The following is a 12,677-nucleotide window of genomic DNA, read 5'->3' on the forward strand; positions in this document are numbered from 1 at the left end:
ATAAAAATATTATCTTATTCCCGATTGGGCGGGTGAGGTTGGCGAAGAGAATCTGAGTTAATCCAAGTGCTCCAGACAAACCCCAGAGCAGAAGAGAGGAGAAATCCCTCAGAGGGGAGTGAGGAAAGCTAGCAGGCTTTTCTGTTATCTGAGAGAGGCCCTGCAAGCTCCCACTCTCTCTCTCTCTCTCTCTCTCTCTCTCTCTCTCTCTCTCTCTCTCTCTCTCTCATCCATCTCTATCAAAACCCATGCTTCCAACCAGGTCCAGAGAGAACCAGCTAAACCCTAGCTAGGATTTACTATATTTTGAGGGATGCGAGGGAGATATTCCTGTGGGTGGGTGGTGAGCTTCACACCCTAAAAAGTGGCTCTTTTTGGAAATATTTTAATGGCTGTCCACTTTACGGTAAGAAAATCCTCCCCTCTCTGGCCTATAAATCCTCCATCACCTCACCCGTTGGCCCCCCAACCCCTCACCACTCTCCCTCTTGCTCTCTCTAGATTAGGTGGTGTAGGTTTTAGAGGGAGTGGATCTTCTTCCTGTGGAAGGAGAAGGAGGTGATAGGGAGGTGAGATGTGGTTTCTCTTAGGAGGAAATGGTGGCAGGAGGAGGAGTGGCTTCGAGGGAATGGTTTTTCCCTCTATCAGAGAGGTGTAGAGGTGAGGATGGAAGAAGGAAGTGGAGTGTTTTCTCTCTATCCTATTCTTTATAGAAGTAGTGGGTTTTCTTCTCTCGGCGGAGGGAAGACGTGGTTATGGCGAGAAGGAACAGGTGAAACGGGTCCTGCCTGGCTCCCTGTATGCCACACGTATAGACCAATCAATTGTGAGATTGGCTACTGTGGGTGGCGTGCAAGGAGCCAAGCATGCCCTCTCTCTCTCTCTCTTCTCCTCCCTCTCTCCCTCCCCCCCTCAACCATCTCTGTTTTTCTACGGTAATAATCTATTTTGTGTTATGTGAGTGATGTTTGGGAAGACAAGAGGTAGGAATGAACGGGTTGGTTATTTTATATTTGTTTCTAATGGTGTTTCCATTTTGTTTGCAGGGCTTCGATGGCTTTATTTCACCGCAGCCCTTGTCAAGGATTAGAAATTCAAGGTTTAAGATTTCCGTGATCTTTCCCCGTCGTTCTTCTTTCCATATTTGTGGATTGAAAATCTTAGAGCTGTTAGAGATTTGGGCTATAAGAGTGACATTTCTGGCATTCCTATCTTGAAATATCAAAGATTTGGTAAGTATATATGAATCATGAATGATATAGAAACGGAAGTATTGATTAGCATTGTATGGTAAAAGGTTTTACTGAAATCTTGCATCAAGATCTTGTATCATTTTACAGATGCAATATCAGATGATTATTTTATTGATGCTTCCCCATCTATAATAGAAGGAAAGGCTCGAGATATATATATTTTTTCTCATCATGGTGGATCAAAAATCTATAGCTTTTCTCATATGAAGCTTTTTGTGAACTTTTCCTTTTCTTAATATGGATGTACTTTTGAACAGGAGTGAGTTTGTTTTAAAATGGAAAACTTCCCAACTCTCCTTTTGGTGGTATCATAGATCAGAAGGTTTCTTGTTTTATAAATAGACATTGTTTTGGTTATGGGTCATTTTAACGAGGAACATAGAAGAATGTCCACATCCAATAGTCCTTAATCAATTTGTTGCTTAACCGGTAGATGATTCATTCGTAGTTGGTACTGGTCTGTAACGTGTTGTGAAAGTTAAGGTTTGGATGCTCCTGAATTCATGGACAGCTTGTGAAAGTTAAGGTTTGGATGCTCCTGAATTCATGGACAGCTTTCAGTCATTATATCTCAGAACAAAAATTCCCTGAACTATTCTATCTGCTGAGATTCTCACTGAGTTCAGATGTGTCAGTTCCTCAGTAAATATTGATGGGACTTGAGAAAATGTCTCTCTTTCTGTCTCTCTCTCTCTCTCTCACACACACACACACACACACATAACAATTATTGGTATATTGTAACCACCACGACCATCACCATGATCTCTCTTCGAAACACACAAATGCTCCCAGATCTAGAATGACTTCACAGATTCTTCTGTGTTTTACAAAATCTACCGAACAATTTTACCTTGTGATATCCGGGTTTCCTTTCCTAAAATGCAGCAATTTTCGGCATCGTTTCGTCATCTTCTTTGTTGATACGTGGCTCAAAGTAATCAGTAAATGAATGCATTTCTTTTATTTGTTTCTCAAAGACAATGCTTGGAAAATGGTCAGTGTTGTACATATTACCTTTTGTTTGGAAATGCATTCACTTCACCTCTTCTCGTTATACACGAAATTAAAGATATGTTGCCTAATAATATGGTTCTCCTCATCATGTTTGTTTTATGCACAGCCAAAAGCCTCTGTACGTGTGACCATTTTGATATTCTTAGAAGAAGAAAGAAGTATAATCTGAGCTCATCCTTATTTTCAGATGAACCATTTCCTGAACTCTTTCCACTGTTCAACATGCAGCGCACACCCCTCTCTACCGGTCTTAGGGTTTGATCCACTAACGGCTCAAGTTATTCAGTAGTTGAGTGTCTTCTAATATATCGTGTAGAGTATACCAGAGGGTTTTAAGGTATTAAGTAGTCGAATGTCATCTAACGTTCTCCTAGAGCTTAATGTCAGCATGTATATGTTTGTACTCTTTTCTATGTATGTCTCGGCCCGTGTGCGTGCGAGTGTGAGAGAGATCCATACCACTTGTAGTTTGTATTCTTCAAACTATTTATCATTAATTATGGTAGCAAGAGTGAAACCTTCGCTACACCAACTATATACATAGCAAGATGCAGTCATGAGTCTCTCTATCTCCCACCCGATCGAACAAGAGAGAGACTAATGTTAATGTTGAGAACTGCATAATGAATGTTTTAAAAATTTTCCATTATAAAAGTCTTTTCCATTTTGAAGACAGTTACTTCGAATTTTTTTCTTTCGTTTTTCCGAGAGCAATCCATCTTTTAGATTCCGCAGTCTGTGCCACTGATAGCTCCTTCAATCACTTGAGTGGCCAAGGACCTTCTTGCACTGCCTTCAAAAGCTCAAACCTCTCTATTTCTTTCTCTCGTATATGGCTTGGGATGCAGTTTAGCACTGCGGTAGGTCCCTGCAAACACACACGGTCATGTGGTCCGAGGTCCCTGCTCATAAACACACAATGTGATGCGGTCAGATGGTATCCAAGCTGTGTGGTCCACTTCCACTGGGCCCCACTCTGGTCCGTGCTTATGGTGACCAGGGCCCCTACCACATGGGTGGGTGCAAGGCACTTTGCCTTTCTGCCTTGCTTTTGCTGCTGGCAGTGCAACCAGGAAGACGCCTAGTGTTCTGCCGCTGGGACCTCAGCTTTCTATCCTTCCGAGGAGAAGGGAAGGGGGAGCGAGCGAGAGAGAGAGAGAGAGAGGGAGTATTGGTGTCCTCCGAAAGGAATTTTCAAGGGCAGCCAAAGAAGCCCATCAGAACAAACCCCAGCACCCGGAACTCATAAAACCCACTGCCCTGTCTCCAAGGCATTGTCTATAGTCCTCATGATGCCATGTCTTTGTACGGACTGATGCAAGAACATCAAGTTTATGTTCTCAAAAGAAAACTTCTTTATTCAATTCATCGTTCCCTTCCCAAACTACCCCCATCACCATTCCCAGTCAAATTTATCCATGAGGCTAGCTAGGAACCTTCTGTCCTATATTATGCAATGCAGGTCAAAGTTAAGGGCATGATACTTTTTCTCAGAGATGCTTGGATGAGTTATGGTGTTGTCAGGTTAGCAGAGATGGCAAGGGTTAGTCACATTGTGATGTCTTGGTATGATGTAACATAAGATATGGAGCAAGTGCTAAAGATACTACCTGTTGAATTATTTAGTTTGCTTGAAGTGCTGGTCAATTGACGCACGGTCCTTTGATCATCATTCAATATTTAATCCTTATAGACCGAAAGTTCAATGCCCTTACTATAATGCCGAGGCCATTTAACCCTGGCCTCGCACACACTTGACTTCCGCAGTTTCAGATAACTGTGTGCGTAAAGATATGTGTAATACAAGTATGCATAAGGACAGTGTGCAATTGTATGCATGAATTAGAATTATAAGTATGTGTAATACAAGTATAAGTGTATGCAAACCCTATATGAGTATGTGGAGGACTAAAAATTATTTGCAAGTAGTGAAATGACCAGGAGTAAAATGGCAAGACCAAGTTTTTAGTTTCCCTTTTTCATCCTTATTAATTTGCCATTCATTGAGAGTTTATTATCTTTTTTTGTCCTTTTTATCAATGTATAAGCCACTTGGCTAGGAACCAACCATTTGGCTAGGAACCAACACTATTGCAAGAATAAACTTATTCAAGAAATTAACATCGAATGCAATAGTATTCACGCTATACCATTTAAGGTTGATTTAATCTGACCCATTTGTCAAGCCGATTGAGATGTTTGAAGCAAACACGAAGTTGCTTTAGAATGGCCTTACTTATAAGCAGAAGCCAGGGAAAAAAAAAAGAGTGTACATTTAGCATGTTATTTGTTTTTACTTACAACTCATCTACTCATTTCTTGCACATTTTTCACAATTATAGCAGATTGAATTGTGACATGTCATGCCCTCAATTTTCATCAATTTTTAAGTTATGTGTGCTACCAAAATGAGATTCCATGACCAACAATACTAGGTGGATTGCCAACCACATTTGGGTCAATCATGAGTTGCACTTTTGTAGTGTTACACAGCATGGACTATTGCTCACCACACTGTTCACATACTTGAAAAAACATCAAAACAAACTCATAGACCTTAGATATTGTTCCCTAAATTGTGGATATAGCATAAGGGGTAGAATTAATATGGAAGTCACCAACAACCCTTGCTCAATTCTCATGATTGAACAATCAACTCTTTCTGTGCTCGTATTATGGGACCCTTGTGTGCCCATATTTCACCAGATTTATGGTCAAGTGCATGTGCGACCTTTGAATGGGTGGTACGCTAGCTAAATTTACTCATTTTGTATTGAAATTAGAGGCTAGTTTTTTACAGGCAAAAATCATAAAACATAGTTAAGTGACTTGCAATTCCTTATCATAGTTGAATTGTTTTTAGATAGAGGAGGCCAGAGTCATATCTACCCTATTATTTACCTAGGCAATTTGAGATGTATTGCTTGCAGAATCGGAAATTTTTATCTTGAAAAAATTTCCAAATAGGATGGGGTCAAAATCTTGAAGGATAACACTAATTTCACAACACAAGTCTCTAACTTCTCGTTTGAAAAAAAAAGAGAGAATATACCACTAAGGTGATGACAGGATTATGTCATAGTGTTATGTACTTATAAAATTTTTTCGCCAATCTTTTCTTCTCCCCATTTAATGTTGAAATTCTTTGTCTGCATTACAAAAAAAATTATTGTTCATAACAAGCGGCAGGCATAAGACCATATTGATGCGAAGCAATTTAGCAATAAGATTCTACATTCTTTTTTGTTGTTACGCAAATTAATTTTGCCTTAACTTATGTTTGTATATAAATACATATAGTTTTGTACAATATCAAATTAAGTTGTGATTTTTTTCATGGACAAAACTACATACCATAATTATTAGTCAGCATATGCATCATATGATGTGGATAATATTGAATTAGCTTCTTAAAATTATTTTGAGCAGAAGGGCAGTATCGTCTTATGGTGACTGGGGACAATGGGCTATTACGTTCGGGATGGACGGAAGTACCCTCGAATCTTTATTTTCAGGCCACCATCTCTGGTGAAATAACTGTCCTGGCCTTTTTGAATAGCGTTCTTGTAAAAATTCGGACGTGGAGGCCGGTTAGGGGCACTCTGGTAAAAGTATGACCTTTAGCGAGGCCAGTGCCGTCGCATGGGCATTCTGACGTCCACGTCGTGTTACTGGAGGAGTACTGCAGGAAGAAACATTTTTTTACCTTGTAAAATATTTTATTTTTACGTAGTTTTCTTGCGCTGGATATTTTAATTTGGTCTGCATGCAAGGCATAATTTTCTACTAATATTATTTTTATGGTTACAAATGCTTTCGCGTGTTGGTTAGCTACATCAAAATGACTCTAATGGAAGCAAGCATAAGAATCAACTTACACGGCCGCCACCAAGAATATTGCATGGTCTCCTAGGGCTCTCACCAAACCTTGTGTGCCATGTGGTTGGAAAGTAGAAAACGAATGCCCGAAATATTAATTTATGTATATACATACATACATGCATATATATATATATATATATATATATATATATATATATATATATATACACATGTATTAGTATTTTGTATGTGTTATTAAAGTCACTTCCAGCTTTGGCCTATTTTTCTACTTTCATGGGTGACAATCCTCTTGGACGGAAGTTACGTAAATGGATGCTGTCCTCTTTATCCATGGACTTAAATGTTGCTCTTTATGCTCTTAGATGTTATTCCATAGTATATCTTCTATCCATGAAGTGCATGCATGATGGATGTCATGGGATGTCCAAGGAGGGTCCGGGGGCACCGGAAATAGCAAAAGTAAAATGTAAAAATAAAACTAAGGTATGAAATAAGAGATACTTCTTTTGGGGGTGAGTAATTATTTTTAGGATTGTTTATGAAATAATTAAATACCAATAACCACGTTGGGCACTATATGACTGTTGTAGGAGGAATGACTTAATGTTGTATTTGATATATCTCGTAAAATCAATTTCATTACTATGTATGCATCTTGGGTGTCAAAAGTAGTGAAATGGACCATGTATTATATACTGGGTCTTTTAGACTATAATCCTGATGTCCCCCACCTTGCAATATCTTATATTTTTAATAATATTTAAAATTTATTCACAAGTGTTTGGACTATCAACATTCCTTTTTAAATTCAAATGTTTGTGCATGGAACATTGACCATTAAAAGTTTTGCTAGTGACACCAAGGATGTTATTTTGGAAAATTGCAAAGATTTCAAAATTAAATAGCAATAAATTAGTAGCATTTTATTTAACTTACGGATTATTAAATGCCTCCCATATATTAAAATAATATTGTTCTATTCAATCACTCCATGCTACATAAGATATCATATTTTCCAAGCTTTACGTTATATTTATGATTAGAAATACTAAATGTTACTTTTAGTTATCAAATATTAGTTATATTAAAATAAAATCATAAAAAAGTATTGCGTATAAACTATTATTTAAATAGTAATACGTATATTAATCATAAAATAATATTATTTTATCAAGGAATAGATCGTTATTGCTATAATTTACAAATAAATATTAATTTATATTAACTAAAAATTATAGAACTAACTAATCCTCAAAATACTATTATTTTATTTAATTAGAGCATGGTCGACTCATATTATATGTGACAAATAATAATAGTTTAATATTTATAGAATAAAATAATATAGTAATAATAATTAATTTGTTCAACACATGCTCATATAGGATGATAGTGTACATGTCTAGGTTAATACTCACAATTACGATGTTAAAGAACACCGATATTACTTAAATATTATAATATAATTGATGATATAATAGTATTTTAATCTATCAATACACTCTATATAATATTATTTTATTTATATTATTAATAAAAAGGGAGATAATACATATTACATACTAATTTACTAAAGGGAGATAATACTTTCGCTCTCTATTGAATTTTCTCTCTTTATGGAATTTTCTCTCTCTACAGGACTTTCTCTCTATGAGATTTTCTCTCTCTACAAGACTTTCTCTCTCTATTGAATTTTTTCTCGCTATGAAATTTTCTCTCTACAGAACTTTTCTTTTCCATGGAACTTTCTCTCTCACTTGACTTGGATCGGATACATTGATGATCTAGGATGGCCTATGCCATCAACGAACCAAACTTAGACCCTTAGTAGAATTCGAGCTAAGATTCTCTCTCCTTTCCCTCTTTCTTTCTCTAGACAACCTCCGAGATCCTAGTTAAGCTTTGCTCTCCTTGTTGCTTGGATCCAGGTTGATCCAGTTTGAAGGTCCTAAACCGCTCCAGTATTCGGGCGGTAGACCGACTTATTGCTCAGCCTCAGTTAGATTTGGCTACTTTTGATCTTCACTTGACTCGTTGAATCCTCCTTGCTCGGACCGACCTGGACAGTTAGGCATTGTCACTTGACCAACGTGATTTGGGGCCATGAGGTCATTCTCTAGTATTGTTTAATTTTGACTTCACTTGACTTCTGAAATGATGATGAAATTTATGATGTGTTAATTGTATGAAAATAGGTGTACTTAACCTGTCTAATTGAAGTGAAATATTTTAAAGTGATAAGAGGTAAGTAACATAATACTTCAAAGTGTGTTCTCCAAATTATTTGGATAAATTAATTATTAGTTGGTTAAATTTTGATATTTATTTTGTATTTAGTTAAACGGGTCAGGAATGTTAATAATTATTTTAAAATTATATTATATGTCATGAAATTTAGAAAATGTAACTGGGAAAATCATAAAAATTCTATTTTATAAATTTATATTCTTAGCATGACTATGATCTATTCTGGCCCCGCCAATGAAGATTATTCGTTGGCCTTCTCGACTTGTAATATATGAGAAGCTAGTTTCAACATCGTGCCACCACTGACTAAAATAGTGGTTTTGGGGGCACCATGCCACCAATGATTAAGAATAATAGTTTTTGGCACTTTGTGTATTCTGATCCATGTCACTGGATTATGTAGTCGTAGCCTAATTTCTGACATCTGATTTTTGATTTCCAATATCTGATTTTTAGTATTTCTTGTCAAAACTAGAGAATATTCCAAAAGAAATATGCATTATTCGAGAAATAATTTATTTCTTAGTCAATATTTTATGCTTTTAACTAAATTACTTAGCATGCTTTGACCCCACTTTGAGGTATTATATTGCTTACTAGGCTAGTGTAGCTCATTATCATGTTGCTCTATTTTTTAGATCCAGATGCATAATTGCTCGGGTCTTGGGGAGTGCGCTAATTCTTTTGAAGATACTTTTGATCATTGGAGTTTTAGTCAACCTAGTTATAATATTTTATTTGAGTTATGTTAGTAGTTAGCACATGTTGACTTATGTCACTTTGAACTATTGTATGAACTATTTGGATAAGTTCTTAATTAAATAAATTTTTAGAAAATATTATTGCTTTCATATGATTTGTAACCTTGCATGTTTGCATGGTCTGTTGTGTAGGCATGTGACGTTTGTCGCACTTCGGGCTTGGAGTGTGATAGATCTAGTAGTATTAGAGCCAAGTTTTAGGTTCCTTAGGATTCGTCAAAAAAGTTGAGAGATGGGTAGGAACTAGACAAGGGAACAATGATAATTGCTTTTTGTTAATAACCTTGTGTTATTTTGTTTGGATGATGTTTGTTTAATTTCACTGAATCAGAATGTCGCCTCACCATGCCCGTAGTTTAAATGAGGCAGCTGGGGGATCTCAAGGTAGGACCCTTACTAACCTAGCAGCAGAGGCATCTCAAAGTCTAAGGCACCAGAATTTGGCCTCCAAAATTCAACAAGGAGGGGTTGGTCAATCAATTGTGAATCAGCCAATTTTGGGTCAGTCAACAGTGATTCAAGGGAATGTTGTTGAAAACCAAACTTGGATGCTTGAATTAATTGAAGAGGTTTTTGGGTTATTATGTCAACAGAGGCAACAATCTCAACATTCAGTCCAACATTTAGGAGAGTGACTCTTTTAATTTTTAAAAGTACTACTAATCCTCATGAGGCCGAAGCTTGGATTGATGAAATGGAGAAAGCTTTTAGGGTAATGGAGTGCATTGATGAAGAAAAGGTCAGATTTGGCATCACATGCTTCAAGATGGAGCTTACCTTTGGTGGACATATGTGGAACGTACATTGACTCACAAGCATGAGTTAATTACTTGGCAGAGATTTTGCACAACCTTCTACTCTATGTATTTTCCTCCCAGTTGACTGAGGGAGCTAGAGAGAATTTTTTAATATGTCTCAAGGAGCTATGATTGTAGATGAATATAAAGTCGAGTTTGACAGATTGGCTCAGTTTGCTACCACCCTAGCCATGGATGCAGAGTCTAGGATGAGGAGATTTGAAGAAGGATTGAAGCCTCATTTATGTCGGGGTTTGGCCGCTGTGCACTCAACAGACTATGATGACTTGGTAGATAAGGCTAAGAATATGGAAGTTATTTGGAAAGAAACTGAAAATACTAAAGATGGAAAGCAAAAGAAGAGGAGTAGAGATTTTGATACTCGTGGTGAACAGGATTCTGGTAGGCCTGCAAAATCTTGTGACGAATTTTGGCATTCAGGAAAGCAAGAATCTTATGGGAAGATCACTCAACAAGACAAACCGAAGTGTGAAGCATGGAGTGGTATTCATAAGACTGAGAATTGTAGGTGGTTATCTGGTGCTTGTTCCAGATGTGGCCAGCAGAGTCATAAGATAGCAGAGTGCTCTCCCAATTGGCAAGGATCTCAATCAGTTCAAATGCCTCAAGCTACTAAGACCCAATAAGTGCAAGCTTCTCTAGCTCCGGCTTCGTCAGCACAGCCTTCTTCTTCTAAGCATCAGAAGGGGGGGACCATGCACTCAGGGCCGTGTTTATGCATTGACTCAACCGGATGCTCAAGCATCCAACATCGTTGTATCAAGTATATTTTTGATTTTATCTGTTTATGCCCATGTGTTATTTGATTCTGGTACTACACATTTATTTGTGTGCAAAAGCATAACCTTCCCTATGTACCATTAGAGTTTGATTTGTATGTTAGATCCCTTACTGGGGGTAGGGTGATTACTAATTAGATTTGCAAGTTTTCTTCAATTCAGTTAGTAGATAGAGAATTGAATACTTATTTGATAGTCATAGACATTCATGATTTTGACATAATTTTTGGGTACGGTTAGCTTCACATTTTGCTACTATTGATTGTTATGATAAGCAGGTAAATTTTCAAATCCCTGAGGATACTAAATTTAGCTTCACGGATAGTGGTGGTTGAATAATTTTTGGGTTGGTCAGAGATAGTATCTCTTTGATTTGGATACTTTTGATAGTTAGCCTTGCTAAAGGATAATTTCATTGTCAAAGGATAATGTTTGTTATTCTTGATTGATTTAAATTCTCCTATCTACTGTGCAAAAAAAATTTCTAACATTTGACGTCTAGGACTAGTGAATGTTGGTTCCTGCATTAATTGATCTTGAATCTAGAATATTTTAGTATGGACATTCTCTTTTAGATTTGTAACTTATGTTTTTGAAAGAATTCGAGTATAATTACTGAAGAATATTTTATGTTTAAATATTTTTAAATTTCAGTAGTCCATAATCTTGTGAGATCAACTAAATTAACATTAGTTGATATCTTGATATGAAAATTGGTATTCTTAATTGGAATTAAGACATTCATTTCAATTTCACGAGATAAAAGATATTTGATTTAGAATATTGACAAAAAGGACCAAGTCTTAGGATATTAAACTTTTCTTACAATAAGACTTAATAATGAAATCACTTTGATAAGTAAGATGCTTGAGAACAATACTATGTAACCCTAAAATTTGAAAGCTTATGTATGTAAATTTTGAGGACGAATTTTTTTTTAAGGAGGGGCGAATGTGTGGCCCAGCCTCACCAGGCCGGCCCATTGGCCTGGTCCGACACCAAGAGAGGCTCGAAGGTGCACTTCCCATTTAGAACAGGGCAGTCCGTTGTTCAACCATGTGGAGGACGAAGAGTCCTCCTCCACTGTGGACATTGTCGAAGGCTAAGATATGCCGAGCCTCCAATCCGATCGAGTCTATACACTGCGATTCTCGCGGTGGAGCAAGGACCCCGAGTTTATCCCCTCACCCTCCAGCTTATCCCCTTCGAAAAATCTTCTTATAAATCTCCCATCTCTCAGCGATTGACTCACCTCCGAACTCCACCGAATTGTTGGGAACCCGCCCATGCCACATAAAATTTAAAAAATTTCAGATGGCAGCGGAAAAGGCATGTGCGGGATCAATCGTTCATCCTATGAACGTTGTTTAAAAACCGTTCGTAGATAGATTAGAATTAAAACTTTTAAAACTATTATGAAGATTAGATCTTCACCTTGTGCGGATAGATGATCACTGCAAATTGAAGTTCGTGGTTTAGGAGGATGGTTCGCTTGAAGCCTTTCACGCGTCCGGCCTCTACGGGTATCCACACGAAGTAGAGATCCGATCAAAGCTTCCTTATCTCTCCGGGGTGCTAGCTCCCTTGCAGAGATAACTTTGGATGGCTGATGTCCTCCCTTTGAATCAACCCTTGATTGTGCTTGGGAGGAGGAAGAAGAAGGATGAAGTTTGAAGAAGAATCAAAGCCCCTGCAGCCTACTTCCTTTTCCCTACATTGGAACCAAGGAGGAGGGAAGAAGATGGCCGCCAAGCTTTCTTTTCTTCTCACCTTGCTTGCGACTGAAAACCAAGGGGAGAAAGGGTGGCCACGAGTTGGAGAGGGAGAGGGCTTCAATTGATGCCCTAGGGTGCCGCCCACTTCTCCTTTTAAAGGCATGAAGGGCTCCTACAAATTAGGAGCCCTTGATCTTTTTCCAAGAGGGGCGCCGGCCCCTCTTGTGTTGCCGCACCAAGGAGA

The 12,677-nt window shown here is 37.6% G+C and overlaps 1 long non-coding RNA gene across 1 annotated transcript; it reads left to right on the plus strand.

The window, feature by feature from the left end:
* The first annotated feature begins 394 nt into the window (after window positions 1-394).
* Window positions 395-1,568, plus strand: LOC103698161. Its single transcript, XR_005514419.1, has 2 exons — window positions 395-660; window positions 1,047-1,568. It is a non-coding gene; the product is annotated as an uncharacterized LOC103698161 (long non-coding RNA).
* The last annotated feature ends 11,109 nt before the right edge of the window (window positions 1,569-12,677 follow it).

This window comes from Phoenix dactylifera, chromosome 12 (assembly GCF_009389715.1).
Source record: "Phoenix dactylifera cultivar Barhee BC4 chromosome 12, palm_55x_up_171113_PBpolish2nd_filt_p, whole genome shotgun sequence".
Lineage (NCBI taxonomy): Eukaryota > Viridiplantae > Streptophyta > Magnoliopsida > Arecales > Arecaceae > Phoenix > Phoenix dactylifera.